This window comes from Phaenicophaeus curvirostris, chromosome Z, assembly GCF_032191515.1.
Source record: "Phaenicophaeus curvirostris isolate KB17595 chromosome Z, BPBGC_Pcur_1.0, whole genome shotgun sequence".
NCBI classification, from domain to species: Eukaryota; Metazoa; Chordata; class Aves; order Cuculiformes; family Cuculidae; genus Phaenicophaeus; species Phaenicophaeus curvirostris.
Window position 1 is genome coordinate 37812629 of NC_091431.1, and position 26130 is coordinate 37838758.

A 26130-nucleotide genomic window follows, 5' to 3' on the forward strand; every position below is an offset into this window, starting at 1 on the left:
TTTGCAAAGTAAAAGCACAGTGGGAAGAGCAAAGGTCTTTTAATGATAACTATGTAACAACAAACTTCCCAGTCCAGCTATAAGAATAACAGTGTCACTGCCCACGGTGCACAGTTCATTCATCACTTGATAACTTGAAGAAGAAAGGTGTCTTCAGGAATCCGGAGGACACTCATGGTATTATTATTAGTGTACATCGTTCTGACACCATGAAGTCTTATTCCAGTACCCTCAAAGGTGACCCTCTTAGCACATGTTCATGATATGCATTGACTTAGGTTGTTGGAGCATAATCTGGTTCTGAAAGTGTAATTTCCCTGGGTTAACAAAATTTATTTTTCTGTGCCTTTAATTTTCCTGAGGCTGTTCTTCTGTAGAGTACCTCCACCGAATGAGGCACTCGGCTGTCTGCTTCCAGCTGTTCTGGTCCCTCAGCCGGCATCTATGTTCTATTCCCTATAACCTACTAACACGCAGCGCAGGGGCCAAGGGCTAAGGAGACGGTCCAAGAGATAATTCTCGGTGCATTGAGTGCAACAGCACAGGTGAAGCAAAGCAGGAACTGCCATGACAAAACACACGTTTAAAGTTTATAACGTTTTAAAGTTAGGTCCGTCCTTCTGAAAAAGTCCAATAAAGTTCCTAACGCTCCGGGCACAGAACGACGTGTCGCAGTCTGCCGGCAGCTTGGGGCAGAGTAAGCTTACAAACTCAAGCTTTTGTAAAAGAAGCTTTTGGAAGCAGCTACAGCCTTCAGGCTGGCTACAGAAGTCAGATGTCGGACGACACCCCGTGAAACACCTTCGGACACCTTGTGGGATCTCTCCCCACTTCCCGGGAGGAAAGTGGTGACCCCTAAACCCACCGGGCAAGGCTTTTCTGCCTCCTGCCGCGGGGCGGCTGGCGGGGGGCTAGGGGGCAGCCCCCGCGGGGGGAGCGGGGCGGCCTCTCGCCCTCCCTCCGCCGAAACCACTCCCCGAGAAGTCACCAGGGGGTGGGGAGATGGTGACAGCTCCAGGAAGCCGCCGCGGGCGCCCGGAGGCTCCGAGGGGCAGCGGCTCGCTGGGTGGCAGCTCCCGGCCGGCATGGGGTCCCCGCAGCGCCCGCCGCTCGCCCACGTCTTCAAGGGAACCTTCGTGCACTCCAGCCGCTCCAAGCCCATGGAGATCCTCCACGGACACGTGCTGGGGGTGGACGACGGCGGGACGGTGAGTGGGGGCGGGGGTGGCTGCTGGGTGCGGGGGCGGCAGGAGCGACCCGTCTCGGTCCCGAGTCCCGGTCCGGGGAAGCGACGGGTCAGGGCCGCCCGCGCCGGGGTGTAGGGAGAAGGTGGGGAAAATCTCCCACTCGAGCAAGAGAAAAGAGCTACAGAGAAGGGATTTCGTGCTCGCAGGAGGTGGGGATAAACGGGTTGGCCCGCTGGCTCCTTGCATGGGTTTGCTGGTAGCCCAAGTCTGTTTTTGAAGCGTGCTGAATGTTTCCAAAGCAACTCTGCGCCCGGACCAGGCGTTCTCTCAGTTTCTTTCAGTTTCGCAAGCAGGTTTTTCATTCTCTAAGTGCCGAAGTAGTGAACGTGAGCAGTTGCAGTGTCCCCCCACCCTGTACTTATGCGTAGCCTTCCGAGCAGGTTTTTTTTTTTTCTTTTATCACAAGCAAAATAGTGGCACATACCTGTAAGGAGTTCTGAAAATGGTGACATTGGGCATGTGAGTGGTTTAAAACAGGTGTCGCGGGATCGATTCTGGCAGGGAAGCTGCATCATTCCCATAACAATATCACTCCATTTCACAGTGCATGTTGTGTAGGTGGACTGGTAATTTCTTACAGACTCAACAACATATATAAGTACCCTATTAAAAAAACCGATAATTTTCTTTCTTGCAGCTAAATAAGAGACTTCAGTGTGTCATGCTTCAGTAGCACTTGAAATCTGTGCACAGCACATTTCAAGCCCTTACAGTATTTGTTTTCTATATTCATACAGCCCCATGAAGGCCTGTTTCCAGATACACCTCTCAGAGCTCTTGAGAAGTCTGGTGCAAGGCATAGCAAAGTCTGTGAGAAGCTGTACTTTGATGTATGGGAGGGGAATAAAAACTTACATAACTATGTATTGGTTGGTGTCAACTATTAACAAAACCAGCAGTCTTTAATGCACAAAGGATTTGGTTTCTATAACTTAGGTGTGGGAGGCAGAAACTCGCACCAGATTCTGCTCTCTCTAACGGCAGTTTCCAGAAAAGGATCACTGCTCAGCATCCTTAGGAAATCAGGACCTTTAAGTGATTTTCTTGAAAATCAGCTACCTTTGTAAGCTGGACCTAGGAATTCATGCTCTCAGTCACTCTCTTCCATTCTTCTAGTGAACAAGGATTCACTGGATATTGTTTTCCTTACATAAACTGGCACATTCCCATGCAGTTGTTTTAAATAAAATATTTAACAGAAAAACAAAGTTGTCCAAAAATAAAATTTCCACTAGAGTACAGTAACAAGGACTTTAATTTTCTTCTCTTTTTAATAGAAATTCTTGGCATTTTATTACCCCAGGGTCTGATACATTGGGTTTTAGTACCCTTTGGCTTATTACACAGTTTAATGTCGTGCAGAACTTCCACTGGAATCACAGAAGAACTGACTTTTCAAGAAGGACATAGTGGTTAGAAAATTGCTTACCTTTGTTGTCCAAATTTACACCAGAGTGTTTCAGTATTGCTCCCAAAGAATTAAGTTTAACTAAATAGGTATTTGCCTCACTTTGTTGACTCCATCATGGAAAAACTTTGCACAGTCACTGAAAGGGTGAACAGATCAGTTTTTGTGAATAGCCAGGTTCTGTTCTCCAGTGTGAGTCCCTGCCTATCCTCCAAGGGACAGGAGCATATAATCAGTGCCACAGAAATCATAGAATCATAGAATAACCAGGTTGGAAGAGACCCACCAGATCATCGAGTCCAACTGTTCCTATCAAACACAAAATGCTGCTGCCCAGACCCCTGCTGTCTGTAGGGATACTTGGCTGGTAAAGGCCACAGATGAAACAACTCCCTCAGCTTTGCCTGTAGATGAAAAATAAGCTTTAGCAAGGAAAACAGTGCTGTCAGATATGAAGACTTAAATTACCGTTAAGCAACAAAATAAAGACTGTGTTTAACTGAGTGGTTTGCAGAGTAGTGCAGTGCTGATCTTGAATAAAGGCAAATAGAATAGAATCATAGAATAACCAGGTTGGAAGAGACCCACCGGATCATCGAGTCCAACTATTCCTATCAAACACTAAACCATGCCCCTTAGCACTTCGTCCACCCGTGCCTTAAACACCTCCAGGGAAGGTGAATCAACCACCTCCCTGGGCAGCCTGTTCCAGTGCCCAATGACCCTTTCTGTGAAAAATTTTTTCCTAATGTCCAGCCTAAACCTCCCCTGGCGGAGCTTGAGGCCATTCCCTCTTGTCCTGTCCCCTGTCACTTGGGAGAAGAGGCCAGCACCCTCCTCTCTACAACCTCCTTTCAGGTAGTTGTAGAGAGCAATGAGGTCTCCCCTCAGCCTCCTCTTCTCCAGGCTAAACAACCCCAGCTCTCTCAGCCGTTCCTCATAAGGCCTGTTCTCCAGCCCCTTCACCAGCTTCGTTGCTCTTCTCTGGACTCGCTCCAGAGCCTCAACATCCTTCTTGTGGTGAGGGGCCCAGAACTGAACACAGGATTCGAGGAGCGGTCTCACCAGTGCCGAGTACGGAGGGAGAGTAACCTCCCTGGACCTGCTGGTCACACCGTTTCTGATCCAAGCCAAGATGCCATCGGCCTTCTTGGCCACCTGGGCACACTGCTGGCTTATGCTCAGTCGGCTGTCAACCAACACGCCCAGGTCCCTCTCCTCCAGGCAGCTTTCTAGACAGACTTCTCCTAGTCTGTAGCACTGCACAGGGTTGTTGTGCTCCAAGTGCAGGACCCGGCATTTGGCCTTGTTAAACAGTATTCCTCAAAAGAAAATACAGACAGGTGCAAAATGTGAGTTATCATTGAATTATTGGTGTAATTAACTTAGCTAGGTAGAATATAAAGTAGACGGAGCAAGTATTAAGCTAAAAGCTCCTGTCGAAGGTGTGAAAAGAGCAAGAGTTGTGGAGTAAGAGTTAATACTTTCAAGTGCTGGCAAACATATGCACTTGATTTCAACCAGCTGGGATAGCAAGTGACGTGTGTTAGCTGTGCAAGGAGGAAGTTACCAAGGCACCAACATCCATCTTGGGTTTATTCCTTAGCCTTTCTTGGCAGGCTGGGCTGTTCGTTCAGGACCTGGGTCTAGTAAGTGCTCCTGTCTCTCATCTAGCCTCACATTCCAGTTTTGGGAAATAGGTAAGAAATAAGCATCATGTCTGTCATTGCAAAAGTCAGCTAATCATTGTGACAACAGGGAGGGGAGAGAGGCTTGTGGGAGGAGGAAGAAGGATGGAACCTTTATTCAGGTTAATCTATGAATATCATAGCCAGAAACAAAATAACACAGGCACTGCTGTGTTAAAAAATCCTCCTGTGTACCTTTACATAGTAATGTTCACTTTCTGTTCTTCTAGTAGCCAAGTTAATTGCACTGTGGTGCTTGGAGGCATTCAAAGTTTACCACATCAGGGTTGACGCGTAGTTTATTGGACTGGCTATGCACTGACAGAGGAGCTTTGAGCATCTCTTGGAATAAAATAGGTCTGAGATAGTCTCTGGGGTAGAGAGGTCTCAGCTTCTCCTTGTGGGATCCCTTAGCCCTATAACATGGGTGACATGTCAGAACTGTTTGGGCACTAGTGTTAGCAGCTGTTGATTCTGGGTTTTGTGATACACTTTTCCCAAAGTGCTGGTTGTTGTCCTTGACTTGCTTCTTTACAATCAGTCTTTACAATTTAAAGAACCAGCAGACCAGGCTGGTTACCTTGAATGTACCTTCAATTACCTTGAAGCAGATACTCAAGGAAATGTCCAAGCCTGGGACCTCAAAGACCTTAAAGCACTCTGTGTTAGAAAGCTGGACAGAGCAAATTCATCATAAAGCAACGGGGAACATCTTTTGAGTGACCAAGGCATTCTTTTGGGAATTTTGTTTGAAAATTATAGATGTCTTAATGATTTATCCATTGCCACATTCAACAATAATGGATTGTTTACCGTTGATTTCATATGTCCAGCTCCCTTGAAATATATTTTCTTCTTCATTCTTCCATGATTTGTTTTATTTATCTGCACCCTAAGAATATAGAATAGCCACTTCTTTCCCATGGCAACACCTCTTTCCAAATTTGCCATCTGGTGTTTCTCACTCCCTCTTTCCTTTTTTTTTTTTCTCTCAGCAGCTCTGACATTCCTCATTCTGCAACCATTTTGATTTCAGCATCTGAGTGACATTTTCTTTATTGCTCATCAGAAATTTCAGTAGGTCTGTATTCAAAGCTCTCTGCAGATGTATAGGTAATTAAGCTGGCTATATTCCTGTTTAGAAGGAGGGAAATGCTTCTTCATGTGAAGTATTAATGGACTACAATACTCTTGCAATTATTGCTAGTGCAATGTTTATTTATGTGGTGTGATTTTAATAGGTCTTTTTCTGACAAAAGCTTTAAAACATCTGCTCTTAAGACAATATCAATCATCTAAGTCATATGTGCATTTAAAAGACTAGCATCCAAAAATGACTTGCCTGCAGTTTAGCAATCTTTGCTTCTTTTTCTCTATAGAAAAAATAGAAAAAGCAAAAGCTCATACACTTTAAAAAGTGCAGATAACTGGGAAACAATGCTCTTCCTTTTGATCTTTATCCTGAATTCCTTCCTGTGTATTTCTACAGCTATTTGATCTTGACTTTACATGTTTTTTAATTGCTGCCTTAGAAACTTATGTCATGTGTGTGATACAGGCCTTCGGTGTGGGAATCTTCACAGGAGCAGAAGAATGCTGGTAGCAGTTAAGGTTACTCTCTTGAACTTAAAGGAATGAACTCTTGAGAGCTAGAAGACCATGGGCTGGTTTCTGGCAGAAACTACAGTTAAGCAAGAATTCATGGAGACCTGGGTTTGTCTTTGTCTTGGGTGGTGGCATGGTCTTGTACTCTGTGAAGTGAGCAGGAACCCAGATCCTGCCTGGAGTCTGTGGAGAACATTGTAGTCCCTAGACCCCCCACTTCTAGTTTCTCATAGAGACTATTATTGCCAGTTCAGAGAATTAAGGAGTTGAGAATTCAGCTGCCATGAGTCATATTTTAGATTAAAATACCAAGGAATTTAAAAATAAATGGAAAGGGTGTGAAAATTCTCACTAGGCAATAGAAACTTAGCAGCAGTAGAGTCAATGTTTTCTGGGAGTGAAATGGGGATGGGTGAGGCTCCAGATTACTTACTTAAAAAAACCCCAAAACTGCAAAGATATTAGGCATGCTTTTAGTCTGTACTGGAAAATGGAAAGATTATCCATATTTTTGCCCTCAATTTCTTTTGTCTTTCCAGGCAGTTAAAAAACTATTCCCCCCTGCCCCCAACATTAACGACACAAGCATAAAGTTAGAAAATTCTTAGCTTGGTGCCAGTCAGTCCTAGGCAAAGCAGTTAGTTTGACCTCTCTGCTTTTGAGCACTGTAAGTGTATTTCTGTAAGGCTGTTGCAAACCTCCACCACAAATGACTCTACTGCTATTATGGTGTACATTATAGGAATGCCTGTATTATGTGGTTCTGCCTGTGTATTGCTTGAGAATGAATTGTTTCCTTACAAGTTACAAAGTGTGTGCAGTTACATACTTGATTGTGAATAGGTATTTCAAAATCATGCTTAATGGTCAGGAAGAACAAGTATTTCAATGCAAACCTATCACCTTTGTGGTAAGTATGTAAAATCTGTTTTAAGAAATGAGCCACTGTGCCTTCATGTAAAGCTGATGTGGGATACAGGTTTAAAGTATCTGACTGTGTTTTCTTTCTTCTAGATTGTGTTTTTGGAACAAGAAGATCAGCAAGAGAAACTTGCTAAGAAGTGGGGGTTCAAAACATCTGACCTAAGAGAACTGAATAACCAGTATGTGTTTTGTTTAGATTAATTTCAGCAAATGCAATTTACACTCTGAGTGAAATAATGACTCTGAGTGAAGTAGTGAGAGTCTCTGTGAACAGATTTTGGAGGGAGCATATTAAATCCAATCTCGTGGGCAAAACTCCCTTTCAGCACTGTGGGAGCTCTTAATCCAAGAGCTGCCTGCATCCTGGGTGAGGTTTAGCGAGTGGGCGGTCCATGCTTTTTTGCATTCCTTGGACTGGGATTGCAGCCACAGCCATGGCTGATTTGTGCTGGTTTATTTGCATTGCACATTAAAAATGCCATATTTAGCTTTCATACATGACGTCTTCTGTGCTTACAGAAGTAAATGATATACTTTCTTGAGATTACATTTTATAACCATTTTGTTAGCAGTGGGTTGCATCTAACTAGCTCAAAACTACACATAGTAAATGGAGGTAACGCTAACACTGCCGTTATCAAACTCAGTTGCTTGGGCTTTAACGCACTGTCTAAAATATAATAAAATTACAAGATTTAAATCTTCTAAACAGAGAGCCTTGGATCTCAATCTGTATTAGAGCTGAAGTCTTACTTTTTCCTTCAGCCAGCAAAATCTCCTCCCTTTCTGGTGAAGTAAAATAGTTTTGTGTTGTACCTACTGTGTGTTTTATGTAGTAGCCCAACTATAAATGATTTGTGACTTAGAATTCAGCACTGCAGCAGCGTTTTAGTGTTTGGTTGTTAAAAAATCTGTACCTTTTTTTTTTGAGGGCTAATCGTACAGAATATATTAGTCATCAGATGTTTTCTTTGCTTGAAATAGCCTGAGGAAATGAGATTGAGAAAGATCTTTCAGCAGTTTTAGCATACAGGAAAACAGGACGACGGGGAACTACAAGGAGACAAAATCACTGCTTATTCAGTAGTCAGGGGAAAGGGAAGAGAAATGAGAGAGATTTAATGCTATGTGAAGTTCCAGCACAAAACAAAATTATTATAGCAACTTCCTGGTAATGTTGATATAGTTATCCCTGTTGCTGCGTGAACACTACATGAAAACAAACAATGTTACAATTCTATTTTAAATATCTTTCATGTTAAGATATTGAGGAAGGAATATTTTTCACCAGAGTCTGCATTTGTAGACAGAGTGGCTGTTCTTCCATTAAGCCTTGAAATTCATTGACTGAATATATATATAGATACATATATTATATATATACACATATATAATATACATATATAATATGTATCTATGGATATATATTATCCATATTCTATATCCAAGTTGGATATTTTATATCCAGCCTGGACATAGAAAGTTACAGTTTTGTAAATATAATGATCTGGCAGCTAGAGGCGTTCCAAATATATCCATACTAGGAAGCAAGCCTGTGCTCAAAGATTCTCTTTTTCAGGTGGATTCTACAGTGAAGTAATTTTAGTTACTGTGAAGTCAGTATGGCTTTAGTTTTTGGTATTTAGTCAGGGTAAATATTAAAGCTAATTGGATTAATCGTGCTCTTACGTTGTTTTTCTCTCCCTTAGCTATATATAAATGTGTAAAAGGCCATTCAGCTACTTTGTACTGTAAAAGGAGAATGGGTAGAGGTAAAGTAGTTGTTGATAGGCTGATACTGAAAGAGGAAGGTTAATCTGTACTTTCCCTATACTCCGGTGGATTTTGCTCAACCATTCTAGTTAAAGCAAAATTACTTAACCATGTGTGGATTTTGAACTACTGTAATTTTCTCTTCTTTCCCTAGTGAATTCGTCATGCCAGGAATGGTTGATACACACATTCATGCCCCTTAGTATTCATTTACTGGTACAAGAGTAGATCTACCTCTTTTGCAGTGGTTAACTACCTACACATTCCCAACAGAAGCTAAATACAAAGACAGTGATTTTGCAGAGGAAGTGTACACCAGAGTTGTTGTAAGTACTGCAAATGTAATTTACCTACTTGACAGCATTCGTATTTGTGAAATATGTTTTCAGAAACAGCAAAGCATGTTTTAATGTAATGAAAACCAGACAAAACCACACTGTTCTAATTGCCAGCCAAGACTGTCCTCTACTAGCTGTTGCTGATAAAACAGTTCATTTAATCACATGATTAACAATGAACTTCTTCTTTTGTAATATCTGAGTATAATGAGCAATGTTTAAGTGTACTCTCAGAGCTAATATGGCCAGCAGCTGCCGACAACCTCAATGCAGATATAATCAAGCACAGTAAAAAAAAATTATACTCCTGTTACCCTAACCCCCTCTATGAAATAGTCTTCTGCAAAGAGAGAAGATGCACAGGCAAAACATCTTGGGGCAGTGGGGAGGTGTGGAGTAATTAAGGAAGATGAAGCTTGTCCAGCTGAAGTCCTTGTAGCAGGGATAACTTTCACTGCAGGGGCTTTAGATTAAGTTTGTCAATGATACTGTGGCACAAGGACAGAGATTGTGTTTGAGCTAGAATGTTTCTGTGCAATATAAAGGCTTTAAAGTAGAATTCCACTTGATGACCGATAAGCAGCTAGGTCATGTTGTATAGTACTGATCCTGTCCTATAACTGAAATGTATCCTTCAATGTGTGGGCTGAAATATTTCCAACAGATTTAGTGTTTTGGCTAGTGTAAGTTGCTTGCATTTGTTTAATACTATGACAACGTGTTGTCAAAATAATAACATAGTGACTCTGAAATAAATAGTTATCCTATCCTTGCCACACAAATTTAAAAAAAAAAAATCAACTTTCTGCCATAATAAAAGCACGTGGGAACAACTTGGCCATAAACTCTATTTACAAGCACACATGCCTTCAGCTGCTTAAAACATAAAGGTAATCTCACAGCTGCATCCCTCAATGATATGTTACTGTCTCTACCAATTCAGATCAGGTGTCATCAGCACAGCTAAAGTGCTCACTGTAAAAGATTTTTGAGAACATCACCTGGAAAAAAACCTGCCAATGAGAGATGGAAGTTAGTTGTAGGAGCTTCAACAGAATGGTTAAGCTTTCCCCATGTGTTTCAACTAGGACAAGGTCAGGAAAATATCTTCACCAGCAACTGCTGCATTGTATCACTTGCTCTGCAGTATTTGATGGGACTGTTAATTATCTTCAACTGTTAGAAACAGGATTAAAGCTGTATGGAGCAGATATTGTTGCATATGTTTCTTTGTATTTCTGGAGTTGTAATGAAAACAAGTATTTGTTTTCAAATTAAAATTCTCTTTCCAATAACCACTTTCCTTACATGGTAAAAGAAAAAGTTAGGTGAAATCTGAGATTTTAGCTGGAACCTCCTCTGATGTCTCAAATTTAGGAAAACCAGCTCTTCATGATGATGTTTTGGAAACATAATGTTTTTAGATGTCATTTAGCAGTGATATTAGGAATCCAGAAGTAGAGAACTCTGGATTTTAAAAGCTAAGAAAGGCAAGGTAGTTTGTGTCAGTAAAGACATTGCTGTTATTTTTGAGACTCATTTTAGGAGCCCTTAAAGACATAAAGACAACTTATTCAATATTGTATGGAAAGGAGAGAGCTTGGCTTCATGTCTGTCAAATAATTAACTCTAGCTATTCTCAAAAGTTATATTGGATGTCTCACCTTTTCTCTGTCATTAAGAAAATAAAATAAAAATAAATTCCCAAATTACATTGTAGCCAGACTCCAAAAATGTAACTTAAACCTATATTTTGTTGTGTCATCAATATAGTATGCATTATTCTCAAGATGAAGTGAGGCTATAAATTTCTTCATGACTTGGTGTAATTTTAAATGGCACTCATTTACTGTTATGTCCTCCAAAAGTCATGTGAATAGGTATTAACCACCTTCTCCTTTCAAATGGTACAAACAAACAAACAAATAAATAAATAAATGACCCTGAGCAGTTGTTCTGAGATTATTTTTGCCTAGAGGTTTGTTACTTAGTATTCATAACAAATGGTTTTTATACCTGAAAGCCTGGGTATTTTCTCAGCCACTTTGGGTGGCCAAATGAAAACCACTACTTCTTCCCAAAAGCCTTGCTTTGCTAATGTGAGCTAAACAGAGCTTCAATGAGAAAACTGCAGAGCCTTTTAAAACTAGGAAATTACATAAATTACTTTTTGGTTATATTTTTAAATATTTGAATTTATTTCCAGAATTTATTTTCAGTTTAAGTGAAGGAAATATAGACTGATTTCTATGGCTTTAGCCATTGTTATAATCAAAAGGTATTATGAAATTAAAAATCTGTATTTTACTTTACCACTTCATTGCACAATTTCACAGTAACTAAATGTTCTTGCAGTTTGAAATCAGATTGCTTGTTCTGTGTTTTGGCAGCTTGACTACTTTTTATTCCAGGCAGTTGAAACTGATTTTTTTTTTTAGAGAGACGAACTTTAAAGAATGGCACGACTACAGCTAGCTACTTTGCAACAATTTACACAGATACTTCTCTTCTTCTTGCTGAAATTATAGGTAAGACTAGCAGTGAATTTTGAAGGATATTGCACAGACTATGTTAGTTGAAGGAAACACAGCTTAGAACTTTTAGACTAGCTAGGATTTGTCTTTCTATAAAGTTGTTCTTTATTCATTGTATCTGTCATACTGTGTCCCAAAAATCCACCCTAGTTACCCTTGTTCACTTAACTGCCTCTTTCCTACTGTTGTTTCTGCTAGTGTCTTCTTTCCCAAATCAGCTGCTGGCTGAGCTTGAACTAGGTCTGCTGGAGTTGCTTTTCAGCTGCAGGTGTCTGCTGTTTCTAACCTTTTGCTTATTTGAGGTTTAAAGGATTGAATGACAAGAGGTGCAGTCAGTGCATTGATTTCCTGACATTCTGAAGTTGCAGTTGAGAATTGACATGAAAAATCTCCATGCACCCTCCAAAACCAGAATTTCGACAGGATCTTATCCCTCTTCTTTTCACCACTGCAAATGCCTTCTATTTGAAAGTGTTGTGATTCTTGCAGGATTTCTCAAGGCTCATCCAGCTCCCAAAGCAGAATAATTTAAGAAGAATCTCATTTTCCATCAAAAATTCCCTAATCTTTCTGATTTTGTAGGAAAACCTAGAACTTTGAAGCCATTGTATTCAACAGCTTGAATAGTAAAAACAGAAAAAAAGAGATCTGACTTAGAAACAGGTTTAAAACCTTAGAATTTAATATTACATACATTCCTTTTAAACCGTACACATAAGTTATGAGGCCTGGAATGGATAAATCTCAAGAAAGAGGCTAGAAGTACCTGTGGTAATTTTCTCCATCCAGCTGCACTTAGGAGACATGTTAGGAACCTATTCCTTTCTCTTAAGGAGTGATGGTTTACTGAGATGTTTGTGCCCGTCCTCAGATCAGGGTAATTATCTGCTAAAGCTACTATACTTTGATGCTTGTGTTTCTCATCCTTTACTTGACATCAATCTTACTCATGTACTACCGTTATGAATTCTGATTGTGGTTAGGCTACAGTAATCTAATTCTCAATTATAACATTTATGAAGTTGGGTAGTACTGTGGAAGAGGAGAACTCCTATTTTAGTGTGGTTGGCTTGTTTGTTCTTTTTCCTTTTTAGCCTTAGAAGTCACATGGATAGTTCCAACTTAAAGATAAGAAAAAGACATAAGAATGAAGCTGGCTTGTGTGGAATTTGCTATTTTGGTTTTCAGTACACGCTTTGATAGCATTTTTCAAAAACCTATGATTCTGAGTTTTATATTCTTATGCATCTCAACAGATAAATTTGGTCAACGAGCATTTGTTGGAAAAGTCTGCATGGATATGAATGACAGTGTGCCACAATACAAAGAGACTACTGCTCACTCTGTCCAAGAGACAGAAAGGTAAGGTGATTGAATTGATGGCACAGCCTTTAGAAATAAGACTTCTCATGCGTCTGAAAAGTGAATGTGAAGCTGACTAAGAATTTACAGGTGCAAACTCGTTAGGGACAGTTTTTTTCCTTCTGAAAGTACTGTTTCTTGTGATTCTGTCAACTCCTGCACTCAGTTGCTGCACAGCCCATGCAGTTTCTCTCTAGCTGTTCCAAAGAAAGGGAGAAACTAGAGCTCTAGGGTTTGGAAAGAATATGTGTTTTCTGCCTCCCCTTTTCCCTTCACAGCTCTGAAAGTGAAGGTGGTGTGGCCTGACATGGGATGATGGGGTAACAATCAGTTCCTTTGCCCCCATTAACTTATGATCTATTTCCTTCCCTCCTTTAGGCCGAAGCTTTATTCAAGCTGTAGGAGTCAGCTTTTGTATACCTCATCTTAAACTTGCTGTGATTCTCCTCTCCTCCAGTATAGCACCAGTGAAATTACTCTAACTCCCAGCTGAGATAATGAAAGAGAATTAGATCAAGGCAATGTACATGGCAGAGGGGACCTAAAACTGAGCTATGTCAGCCTGATGTCTTTTGCATCCATACTTGGAGACTGCTTAAGCAGACATACAGCTTTTTTTCACAGGACTTTTTATTTACTTGTATAAGTGTTTATATTACTGCTTGGTATTTGCTCTTTCAGCATGATATTTGAAACATCTTATGGCACTTATGTGAAGTCACTACCTTAGTTTTGCAAATCATGCTAGAAGGATGCCAGTAGAAGTTAGAAGTGGTCATGGATTTCTAATAATCTTTATATTTAAAGAAATTTTTAAAATACATAGTATTAGTGATTTGTACTCCACTGACTACCAGTGGAGCAGTGCCCTCTCACTAACTCAGCAGCCTGCTGGAGCTGGTACGTCCAAACACCATCCACCTGCAAAATGTAAGGTTGGGGGAACAAGAGATGGGGAATGGCAGCAAGTTCCTGCCAGACAAAGGAAACCTGCTCCCCTCAACCAGACACCAAAACCCCAGATCCCCCTGGTGAACAAGTACCAGGTGCAGCAGGTGGAATCCAATCCTGAGGATGAGGATGATGGCTCCCACAGCCTAGAATCTTTACCTAGGCCGCACCATCCTCAGAAAAAGATAAAAACATCCTCCATCAAGAAGAAGAGGAGGGTGATTGTGGTAGGGGACTCCCTCCTAAAGGGAACGGAGGGACCCATTTGCAGACCAGACCCCCTCCACAGAGAGGTCTGCTGCTTACTGGGGGCATCAGTGAAGGAGGTAGCTAGAAAACTTCCTTCCCTGGTCCACGAGACAGACTGCTATCCTCTGATAGTAGTCCAAACTGGTAACGATGATCTAGTAAGCAGAAAGACCAAAGCCATCAAGAAAGACTTCAGGGCCATTGGGAAAATGATGGAGGGCTCTGGGGCACAAATAGTATTCTGCTCCATCCCAAGGCTAAATAGAGAGGAGCAGGAAGTCAGGAAGAAGAATTCGATTAATGCCTGGCTCTGAGCCTGGTGTGAGGAAAGGGGCTTTGGCTTCTTTGATCATGGGGTGGCTCACGCACCCCCAGGCTTTGTTGCTAAGGATGGGACACGTGTCTCCTAGGGGGGCTAAAGCCCTTGCTAAAAAGCTAGCTAAGCTCATAAATCGAGCTTTAAACTAGATGTGAAGGGGGAGGGGGTTGAGCCCAGGCTAGACAGGAGCGAGCCTGGACGTGGGGCACTGGTGAATCAGAGAGGGTGTGCTGGTGTGGACCACCAGTACCTCACCACACAGAAAGTGGGGGAGAACACACCTGGGGGTGCTAAGGGAGACACAGGCACTCTGGAGCTAGCTACTCCAGTTACCAGGCAATTGGGAATGAACTCTGTTTCCTCTAAGAGGGCTGAAGGCTCGTCAGCTCAGCTGAAGTGCATTTACACCAATGCACACAGCATGGGGAATAAGAAGGAAGAGCTGGAAGCTGTCATAGGGCAAGGAGCCTATGATGTCGTTGCCATCACAGAAATGTGGTGGGACGACTCATATAACTGGAGTGCGGCTATGGTGGGGTACAAACTCTTCAGGCGGGATAGGAAGGGCAGGAAAGGAGGTGGGGTAGCCCTGTTTGTAAGGGAGGACTTGGGCACTGTTGAGATGGATTGTGATGATGAGGAGATTGAGTGCCTGTGGGTTAAAATCAGAGGAGCCCACCAGAAGGTAGATTTTGTGATAGGAGTCTGTTACAGACCACCCAGCCAAGGAGAAGCAGCTGATGAGCTCTTCTATAAACAGCTGGGGTTAATCTCTAGATCAATGCCTCTTGTTCTTGTGGGAGACTTCAATCTTCCAGATATCTGCTGGAAGTACAATAGAGCAGAAAGGAAGCAGTCTAGGAGGTTCCTGGAGTGCGTGGAAGACAACTTCCTTGCACAGCTGGTGAATGAACCAACAAGGGAGGGTGCCCTCCTGGACCTGCTGTTTATGAACAGAGAAGGCCTTGTGGGGGATGTGGCAGTAGGTGGACGCCTAGGACAAAGTGATCATGAGATGATAGGGTTTTCTGTTCCAGGTGGAGTGAAGAGGGTGGTTAGTAGGACAGTAGCATTAAATTTCCAGAGGGCAGACTTTGAACTCTTCAGAAGGCTGGTTGGCAAAGTCTCATGGGAGACAGTACTCAAGGGCAAGGGAGCCCATGAGGGCTGGGAGCTCTTCAAAAAGGAAATCCTAGCAGCTCAGGAGAAAGCCATCCCCACGTTCCAGAAAAAAAGCTGTCAGGGGAGAAAACCAGCTTGGTTGAACAGAGAGATCTTGAGTGATATCAAGAAGAAGAGAAATGTTTATGGGCTCTGGAAGAGGGGACAGGCCTCTTGGGTGGACTACAGGAGGGAAGTGAGATTGTGTAGAGAAAAAATCAGAAGGGCTAAGGCTCAGCTAGAAATCAGATTGGCAAAGTCTGTGAAAGATAACAAAAAATCCTTCTATAAATATATAAATAATAAAAGGAGGACTAGGGAGACCATACAGTCCCTATTGGACGCAGTAGGAACAACAGTGATAGGGGATGAGGAAAAGGCTGAGGTACTTAATGCCTTCTTTGCCTCAGTCTTTAATTGTAAAGAAAGTTGTTCTGTCTGTGTACAAACCCAGGAGCTAGAGGAGCAAAATGAGGCTCCCATGATCCAGGAGGAGGTGGTCAGAGCCTTGCTAGCCCGACTAGACACCCACAAGTCTATGAGGCCAGATGGGATTCACCCTAGGGTATTGAAGGAGCTGGCGGATGTGCTGGCCAAACCCCTTTCCATCATCTTCCAACAGTCCTGGAAGACTGGGGAAGTTCCCCTGGACTGGAGGCTGGCTGATCATAGAATCATAGAATCATAGAATAACCAGGTTGGAAGAGACCCACTGGATCATCGAGTCCAACCATTCCGTTTCTGATCCAAGCCAAGATGCCATTGGCCTTCTTGGCCACCTGGGCACACTGCTGGCTCATGTTCAGTCGGCTGTCAACCAACACGCCCAGGTCCCTCTCCTCCAGGCAGCTTTCTAGACAGACTTCTCCTAGTCTGTAGCACTGCACAGGGTTGTTGTGCCCCAAGTGCAGGACCCGGCATTTGGCCGTTGTTAAACCTCATGCCATTGGACTCAGCCCAGTGGTCCGGCCCGTTCAGATCCCTTTGCGGAGCCTCCCTACCCTCCAGCAGATAAACACTTCCACCCAGCTTAGTGTCGTCCGCAAACTTGCTAAGGGTGCCCTCGATGCCTTCATCCGGGTCATTGATAAAGACATTGAACAGGGCTGGACCCAGCACTGAGCCCTGGGGAACCCCACTTGTCACTGGCCTCCAGCTGGATTTCACACCATTTCCCACCACTCTCTGGGCCCGGCCATCCAACCAGTTTTCCCCCCAGGAGAGTGTGCGCCTGTCCAGGCCAGAGGCTGACAGTTTCTCAAGCAGAATGCTGTGAGAAACTGTGTCAAAGGCTTTACTGAAATTCAAGAAGACCACATCCACAGCCTTTCCCTCATCCAGCAGCCGAGTCACTTTGTCATAGAAGGCGATCAGGTTAGTTTGGCAAGAGCTGCCTTTTGTGAGCCTGTGTTGACTGGGCCTGATCACCTCGTTCTCTTGCATGTGCTTCATGGTAGCACTCAAAATCACCTGTTCCATGATTTTCCCTGGCACTGAGGTCAGAGTGACAGCCCTGTAGTTCCCTGGATCCTCCCTGCGACCCTCTCTGCGAGGAGGGTGCTGGCCTCTTCTCCCAAGTGACAGGGGACAGGACAAGAGGGAATGGCCTCACGCTCCACCAGGGGAGATTTAGGCCAGACATTAGGAAAAAAATTGTCACAGAAAATGTCATTGGGCGCTGGAACAGGCTGCCCAGGGAGGTGGTTGAGTCACCTTCCCTGGAGGTGTTTAAGGGACGGGTGGACGAGGTGCTAAGGGGCATGGTTTAGTGTTTGATAGGTATGGTTGGACTCGATGATCCAGTGGGTCTCTTCCAACCTGGTTATTCTATGATTATATGATTCCATGACATTTATTTTCCTTTGTGTTCCTTTTCATAATTTAGCATGAGTCCTGCTTTATAGGCCTGAAAAAGTGGCTGAACTTGTGGTACTGATGTTTTTTAAAGTTTAAAATCATCTAAATAGCTTTCTTTTAAATATATATCTTGTGCCTCCAACTCCATTCTCATGTACTTGTGTTAAGAACTAATGTTTCTCAGCTTTGGATGAGAGTGTGCCACAAGTACTCCAGAGCCATCCAGAGAGGAGAGCTGTGTGCTTGTCAGCACAGATCAGGAGTCCTTATCTCATCAGGCCTGAACTGCAGCAACACAATTGCAGGAGAATGAGAAAACTCTTTCTTAAAGAGGCAACCTAACAGAGCAGAATTTAAGAAATGGGATCTGTCACACTGTCAGATAATGAGTTACACTGATTCCAGTTCTTTACAGTTAACCTGTGGAAGCATTTATATTGTGTGCATGGAAGTAATATGCAGTTCCAAGTGCTTCACATATTAGACATAAGTGCAAGTCAAGAATTTGAATCTACCCTTCTCCTGCAAAGACAGTTGAATAAAATGTAAGGGATCTGAGATCTAGTATGTTGTATATGTTCCTAATAGTTGTAGTCACTTGAAAAGAGGAGGAACCATGTTCAAATCTGTTTTTCTGCTACAGAAAACACTGGTTTGAACCTGAATTTCTTCCCTCGTGGAGACGTACGGAAGCCAGCAAAGTGCCCACAAAGTGTAGGGTATTGTGAGAAAAGTATTTCAGTTTTGCAACAGTGTTGATGCTTTTCAGAGAATATGAAAAAGAATGAAGACGACCACCTGGAGGTTTTGGATTATCACCTGAAAATTATATTTGCATTACAGCTTTGGCTCCAGTGAATATTTAATTAATTATTATTATCAGGTGTCTCTGTAGAGGAGAGACAGACAGATGATACCTAATTCGCATTGCATTTTGGTTCTCACAGACAATGGTGGGATCAAACTGCTTTGGTCATTGCAGAAGTTTAGCTTAGGTCTCTTGCTTCCAGATGTTTATCCAGTACCAGCTTCAGTGTTGTGAATGCAGCCTCTAGCATTATTCTCTTTTCCATCTGAAGACATTTGAGAAATTTTATTCGATGTTGTGACCAAAATTATAGTTTTTTCTGAATAGAAACTATGACAATAATTTGCAGATATCCTGTCCAGAATCCATCTCAGACTAGCTTTTGGAAATTATTTGCATAAACTGTGGATATGAGTTTTCAAAGAATTTCTTCCCTGCAAAGTGAGAGAAAGTTTTATGTATGCATCTGTATAAGCCGTGTTGACTGCTTGGGGTTTTTTGTAGAAGCCCCTGAGGCAGCTTCTTTTGTTTATGAAACTAAGTAAATCTATACTGTATTTTCCATAAGGTAGATAATCTATATATAGATAATCTATACACTAACATTAATAGGAGCATTTCCAGAAAATTTTAAGTGAATGAGGACATATGCAACTACTGTAAGTGAGGTATGAAATTCTGCAGCATCTCTTAAAAATAGGATTTTAAATAATAGGCTATATTTAAAGCTGTAATTTAAATTCATGGCCAGATTAATATAAGTGGGTTTTTTTCTCTGATGTTACAGCTGTAAGTTATAATTATGTTTTCAATTAATTTAATATAACATGTGTTTGGTTTTCAGTGAGAACTCAGAGTAATTACCACATGCCAATGTTAATTATTGCAAATGAGAGAAATTCTGAATATTCAGGATCAAATTCACAGGGAGCATAATTGGGTGTAACTGTCCTGATTTCATTGTGTTGCTTCTTTTTATTTAATCAGAAAATCTGGCACAGCTTTCTGTAAAAACTTAACCTATGTCTGAAAAGCTTAATAGGGTCTAAGTAAATATTTTCTTTATTTTTCATAGTTTATAACACACATGACAAACTTATAACAGTTTTTTTGTCTAATATTTTTCAGATTTGTTAAAGAACTACTGGAAAAGAAAGTAAGTTGATTTCTTCTTTGTATTCCCTTCTGTATTCAGAAGATGGTGTGTGAATATATGAAATCCTACTGGCAAACTGCGTGACAAATCAATATGCATCTTTCTACATAGCAGGCAGTTATCATCAATCTGAGTTATCATCAATCAGTTGTTGAGTAATGGAGTTGTAGCTGTGTAAATTCAGTTTCACGGAGCCAGAGCACAGCGGACTCTGCAGTTTTGCATCATTACATGTTTGATATTCACAGAAGCAGAACTCAGAAAAATGTCTGCTCATTCATCTGACTTATTTTTCATAATGCTTACTGGACTGCAAACAAATATGAAATGCATATGTGGAGTGTGGTAAAATCTCAGTGACTTGATGAAAGAGTTCTAATGAAAATTACTTCTTTAAGGTTCATTAAAACTGTTTTCAGGGAAAAACTTTGATACTCTATTTCTGTGATCAAATTTCTAATAAAAATTAGGAAACTACTATGCAGTTTTATTTGAGTTGGCAAGGATACAGTAAGCACTAAGCCTTGGAGACAAAACGTAGTTGCTGTGTAAAAGCTTGTCTTAATTATGGTTATTGACATGTAAAATGTAGATTCCCAAGCATGTCTTTTTAATGTTTTCAGTATCCAAGGGTACAGCCTGTAATAACCCCTCGCTTTGGCCCTTCCTGCACAGAGGATTTGCTGTGTGCACTTGGCGATTTGGCACAGGCTCGTGACCTTCATGTGCAGGTAAGCTCTAAGAGCTCTGTATACAATTCAAATAGTTTGGATAGATAGGATACAGATCAGGGACTTCTCATAATTTCAACAAAACACTTAAACTACATATTTACCTTGGACTGCATCCTTTAAATTCCTCTGAAATTATTAATGATGCTCTGCAAGAACACTGTGACCTACACAGGAAATGAGAAGGCTCGTAGCTGGAAGGACGCACAATTCAGCAAGCCCTAGCACATGCACAGTCACTAGGAGACCGGCATCCAGTATTGTAGGTAAGAGCAATCCTTCAGTTGCTGAAGGCTGCTCTCCCTAGTACAAAATTGTTATGACTGTCTCTAAGCCTTCTGATGTCTCTGTAGAGTGGATTTCAGCAGATAAAATTATTACTTATCTTTATATCTTATTTGACATGGTTAACATCAGTATGATAAAGCTTCTGTGTGTGAAAAAGTTCCAAGCATATATTATTTTAAAGCTATCCTACATTAGGACTTTTTTTGTCACTACAAAGTGGATGTTCTGAAAATATGTGCTCCAGTGGGAGTACAGAAGGATCAGATTTTTATCTGAGACCAGACCTTAATCAGCCCATCTGAAGATACATGGACCAGACACCTATGTGCTGCTCTGATCCACTTTCTGTTTGGGTGATTCTCTCTTCTACCTCACAGTCATTTGTTTTATTTTAACATCTACCAAATTCCAAGTGGACTGTTATGTCACCAGACTACTGAGGTGAACTACCCAGGCACAACATCTCCTGTCACTTCTAAAGGAAGAAATGATTCTTCTCTTTTGGGTCCCAGGAATCTCTCTAATGAAAAGGGAAACAAATACATGTTTCTGTCATTATACGTTTAGCACCAGTAGCTTGCTCAGGAAGGTTGTAATGTAAGGTTTAATTCCAGTCAAAGCACTCACTGCTATATATTTTTTTATTGCAGAGTCACGTAAGTGAGAATGAAGAAGAACTCAAACTTGTGGAGAACATGTTTCCTGCCTACCAGAATTACACTGAATTGTATGATAAAAATAAGCTGCTTACCAGCAAGGTAGCTGGATAAAAAAAAATCTGTAGCATAGTTTAGATTTATCCATGTAGAGTATATGATAGTTAACTACAGTCACCTGAAGTGTTTGTACTGTTTTATCAAGGTCAATGACATTTGGGGTAAAGCAAATTAGTTTTATGTTCTTTGTTGCATAGGTGTCCATCAAGGTACTGGAACTTTAGTCAAAACCATACTTTTCCTGAGCATATTAGGGGAGATTAACAGTAGAGATATTTCATGCTCCCTCATCCATTTTCTGAGAGCTCCAAAGAGAATTGGAGCAGTAGAGTCAGACAGTGGCTAATTAGAGCTGGTATTGTAGGAACTCATAATTCTTGGGCAGTGCCAAGTTCTTCTTACAGTGTTATTGCGCACTGGTTCTGCCTGAAGATTATTTCTGTGGTGTTATGGTAGGGCCAACTTCATTTTTTGACAGTTTCCTATAGAAAAAATCTTGTTCTATTCTGTTCTCTGTGTGAACCTCACATACAGACAAGTACACTTCACTGTTCCAGCTATCCAAAAGCACTCTCACGTCATTACCTGATTTTACAAAGTATTGAGAGGTACAGTGGCCTGAAGAGTTAAAATTCTTCAAAGCTTTATGCTGGTGGCATAAGTGTAAGCAGATCTGATACCAGCCCACACTAAATACAGGTTGGAGAGCCAGGGCAAACCTTATTAGGTGCACTCTTGCCCATGCAAGTGTGAATATGAACAACCTAACTAAAGTCAGAGTGCTTAATCATCACTAAAATTGATATAAAATTTTAGGAAAGAATTTCCAGAGGCAGAAAAGGCAGCTGGGAACTCCTTGGGAATTAGCTGTTGAATTCCCATCTCTATCTTTGAAAATGTACCCCTGTAAATTGCATATTTGCAGTTCCTTTTACTTCAGAAATCAATATAGACTATTTAAGTATGTACACAGTACTAACTTTTCTTGCTTTTGCACAGCTGATTTGTTGTGTCAGGATACTAAAGGGAATATTAGTGCTACAAAAACATAAGTCTTAATTCTATCAGAATTTTATATGCACTGTGCTGAAAATAGTCACTGAAAATCAAGGTTACCAGTGCTTTTTGGCACTAGGCCACTGGTTGTATTGCAAGTGTTCTATTAAATACAAACATAAAATACAAAGATGTTTCCTCGATCCCCAGTCACCGGAACTAAGACCCCAAATCATTTTTTAAAACATTTTAGAAGTATGTTTTTCAGAGCTGTGGCTGAAATATTTCCTTCTTTTTAAAAGAATTACAGATCAGCAGAGATATCATCTAGCAGCTACGATAAGTAGGTCCTTAGTTTAAGATGGGGCTGCTCTCACTATGTTTTCAGATACTTCTGAGCTTGATGAGTAGAGATGGCAAGGGTACAGTGCTATTAGGAGATGCTCAATGGAAACAGTTGCTGTGCTGTTCCAATTTTTATCAGCAGATTCCTAGACCTAACAGAGCTCTTGCTCTTCTCTTTGAGTGGGCATTTGACATACGAGGTAATTCTAAGTAGATTTGTTCTGGAACAACTGGTTTACGTCCTATTAAATTATACTATCCTATATGTCTGTGTGTTGTGTGTGTGCTTGTGAGTTTAATTTTAAAGTCAGCTATGAGCCAAGAAAGAAAAGCATTAATCAGCTGCATTAAAATTATATTATTTTGATTAAAGAATATTCCAAATGTATATACCTGGTGCAAACCTTTAGAGAGATGGCAGGAAACGTGCTAAAAGCACGTACGTCTTCCCTTGTATCTTACATACTTATAGCTACAGTACTTAATCTCTGTGGTAGCTACAAAATATAAGTCATAAGGGTACTACAGTGCTATTGCAATGGGAGAATCTTGCTTTTGTTCCTTGAAGCTCTTAGTCACTGCAAGAGTTAGTGCCCTATCTTCTCACAACAATAACAGAAAAAATGAGGGAGTGATGTGTTAGGCATGCTGAAGTTAATGAGAGTTTCTCCCCAGTTGATTTCAACAGCTTCATTCAAGAAGTTACCCTTGGTGGCAACAAGTGTCCTTTTGGCTATTAGAAGTGATGCAGCAAAAATCACAGGCACAATAAGTGCAATATTGAGTAAATTTTTTATTCTCTTTTTCTTTAGACAGTGATGGCTCATGCCTGTTACCTTTCTGAAGAAGAGCTGAAACTTTTTAGTCTTCGTGGAGCTGCAATATCACATTGCCCCAATTCTAATTTTTCGTAAGTTATAAAAACAAAAGGAAAAAAAAAAGAATGTTGTACTATTAAATGAAGCTGTTATTGACATGATATCCTGAATCCAGCCTGCCATCACAAAATCACAGAATTACTGGGCTGGAAAAGAACCCCAGGATCATCGAGTCCAACCATTTCTATCAAACGCTAAACCATGCCCTTGAGCACCTCATCTACCCCTCTTTTAAATACCTCCAGGGATGGTGACTCAGCCACCTCCCTGGGCAGCCTCTACCAGTGCCCAATGACCTTTTCTGTGAAAAGGGTCGTGATCTTTCATGCTCCACTTCTTCAAGTTATGCTGTCAGCTGATTTGTGATCTTTCAGTGTAGTCATATATATTTTTGATATTTAGTTATATATATATACACATAAATAAAAATATTTCTTCTTTTCAACTTTATTTCTTTTGGCTGTTCTATCAATGGCAGATTTAGGCCATCTCCCTTCCTCTCAAAGTATCAGAGTATGCATATATTTGGGGAAATGGGAATCGGCAATGGGGCAATATACGCTTCTTTCTATTAAGAAGAAATGAGATACTGCATGGGAACCTGCCTGGATGCTGTACTGAATTTTGTCCTTTTGTCTTTAACATAATATGTTGTTTCTGATGACTTACTGGAGCTCATGAAATAACCTCCCATCTTTTGTATTATACTTTACAGCATATTTGGATTTTATTCCCAGGTATATTGAGAGCTTATTTTAAGCAGATAAATATAAAACTATGAGAGTTTTTAGCTGAGAAAAATTGTCTTTATTTTTAGTAATTAAACCTCATCATTCAGGTGTATGAACACAAGTACTCTCAGTTTAATAAATCCAACCTGTTACACACATTCTAAGAGCCTTTGTTATAAAACTGCTCTTCCTGAACTTCCTCTCCATGTATCACACAGAACGCATTTCTTCTTCCAATTCAGGTTGCGCAGTGGTGTTTTAAATGTGCAAAATGTCCTGAAACACAACGTGAAGGTTGGCCTTGGCACAGGTTAGTAGTCTGCTGTAAAAAACATTTCTTTTGGAAACCATTGGGAGATATAAAAACATGCTTACTTGTTCAGATATAAATGTCAGCATGTCTCCAAGTTATGGACCTGACGTTTTTTTCCCACTGCATCTAAAATAGTGAAGTGTAGTGTGCTGGAATCTAAAGCTGGTCTAGAAGAATTTAAAAAGAAAACCATCAATGAATGAAGAAAGTTTTATTCTTGTGATGAGAGCAAACAGGGCTTGTACAACAAATTTTCAGGTTTCTCTTGTTCTGTGTTGTGTTCCAGTTACCTGACTTTGTATGTGACAGGACCTTTATTAAGTGTTATACATTCAGAGACAGCACTTTGCAGTCTAACTTTTCGTGTTTACCACATTTGCCACTTTGTAACATTTAATTAAAACACACAGAAATTTAACCCAGAGACTTATTCTCAAACCTTTTTACTTTTACTGTTTAGGAGGCTGGTTGATAAAGTTCCCTGGGGGGCATTCTAAAGGGCAAAGGAGCCCAAAATGCTGAATGCTCTTTAAGAAGGTAATCCTGGTGGTGTAAGAGCAAGCAGTCCCTTTGTGCTGAAAAGTGAGCTGGCAGGGAAGAAAACCAGCTTGGCTGAGGAGAGAGGGCTGGGTGAATCTTGGTTAAAAGAGGAAAGTAAATGATCTTTGGAAGATGGGGCAGGCATCTCAGGAGGACTGTGAGGATGAAGTAATTAACTTGGCCAATTCTGTGAACGATCATAAAAAATGTTCCTATGAATATATCAACAACAAAAGGAGGACCAAGGAGAATCTTCATCCTTTACTGAGTGCAGGGGGAACTATAGAGAGAAGGGATGAGGATAAGGCTGACGTACTTAATGCCCTCTTTGCCTCAGTCTTTAATAGTAAGGTCAGATGTTCTCTGGGTACTCAGCCTCCTGAGCCAGTAGACAGGGAGTAAAAGCAGAACCAAGCTCTAGTGATCCAAGAGGAAACAGTTAGAGATCTGCTCAGCCAATTAGACATTCACAAGTCTATGGGGCCTGATGGGATCCACCCAAGGGTGTTAAGGACGCTGGTGAAGGTGCTCACCAAACCCATTTTAACCATCTACCAGCAGTCCCGGCTGACTGGGAAAATTCCACTTCACTGGAGGTTGGAAAATGTCATGCCCATTTACAAAAGGGCTTGGAGGAAGGATCCAGGGAACTATAGGCCTGTCAGCCTGACCTCAGAGCCAGGGGTGGTCACGGGTCAGGTCTTCTTGAGTGCTATCACACAGCACATGCAAGACAACTGGATGATCAGGCCCAGTCAGCATGGGTTTGTGAAAGGCAGTTCCTGTCAAACTAAGCTGATCTCCTTCTATGACAAGGTTACCCACTTTACGGATGAAGGAAATGCTGTTGATATAGTGTACCTGGACTTTAGTAAAGCCTTTAACAGTGTTTCTGACAGTATTTTGCTTGAGAAACTGGCTGCCACTGGCCTGGACAGGTGCACCCTGTTGGTAAAAAAACTGACTGGATGGCTGGACCCAAAAAGTTGTGGTAAATGGAGCTAAATCCATCTGGAGGCCAGACACAAGTGGTGTCCCTCAGGGCTCAGTGCTGGGTCCAGTCCTGTTCAATATCTTTGTCAATGACCTAGATGAGGCATTTGAATGTACCCTTAGTAAGTTGGCGAAAGGTTCTAAGCTTAGAGGAGTTGTTGATCTACTTGAGGGTAGGGAAACTCTACAAAGTGATCTGAACAGACTGGATTGCCAACA

The 26130-nt window shown here is 41.3% G+C and overlaps 1 pseudogene; it reads left to right on the forward strand.

Moving 5' to 3' along the window:
- The first annotated feature begins 1002 nt into the window (after window positions 1–1002).
- Window positions 1003–26130, forward strand: part of LOC138733694 (guanine deaminase-like) — a 33864-nt pseudogene continuing 8736 nt past the window's right edge.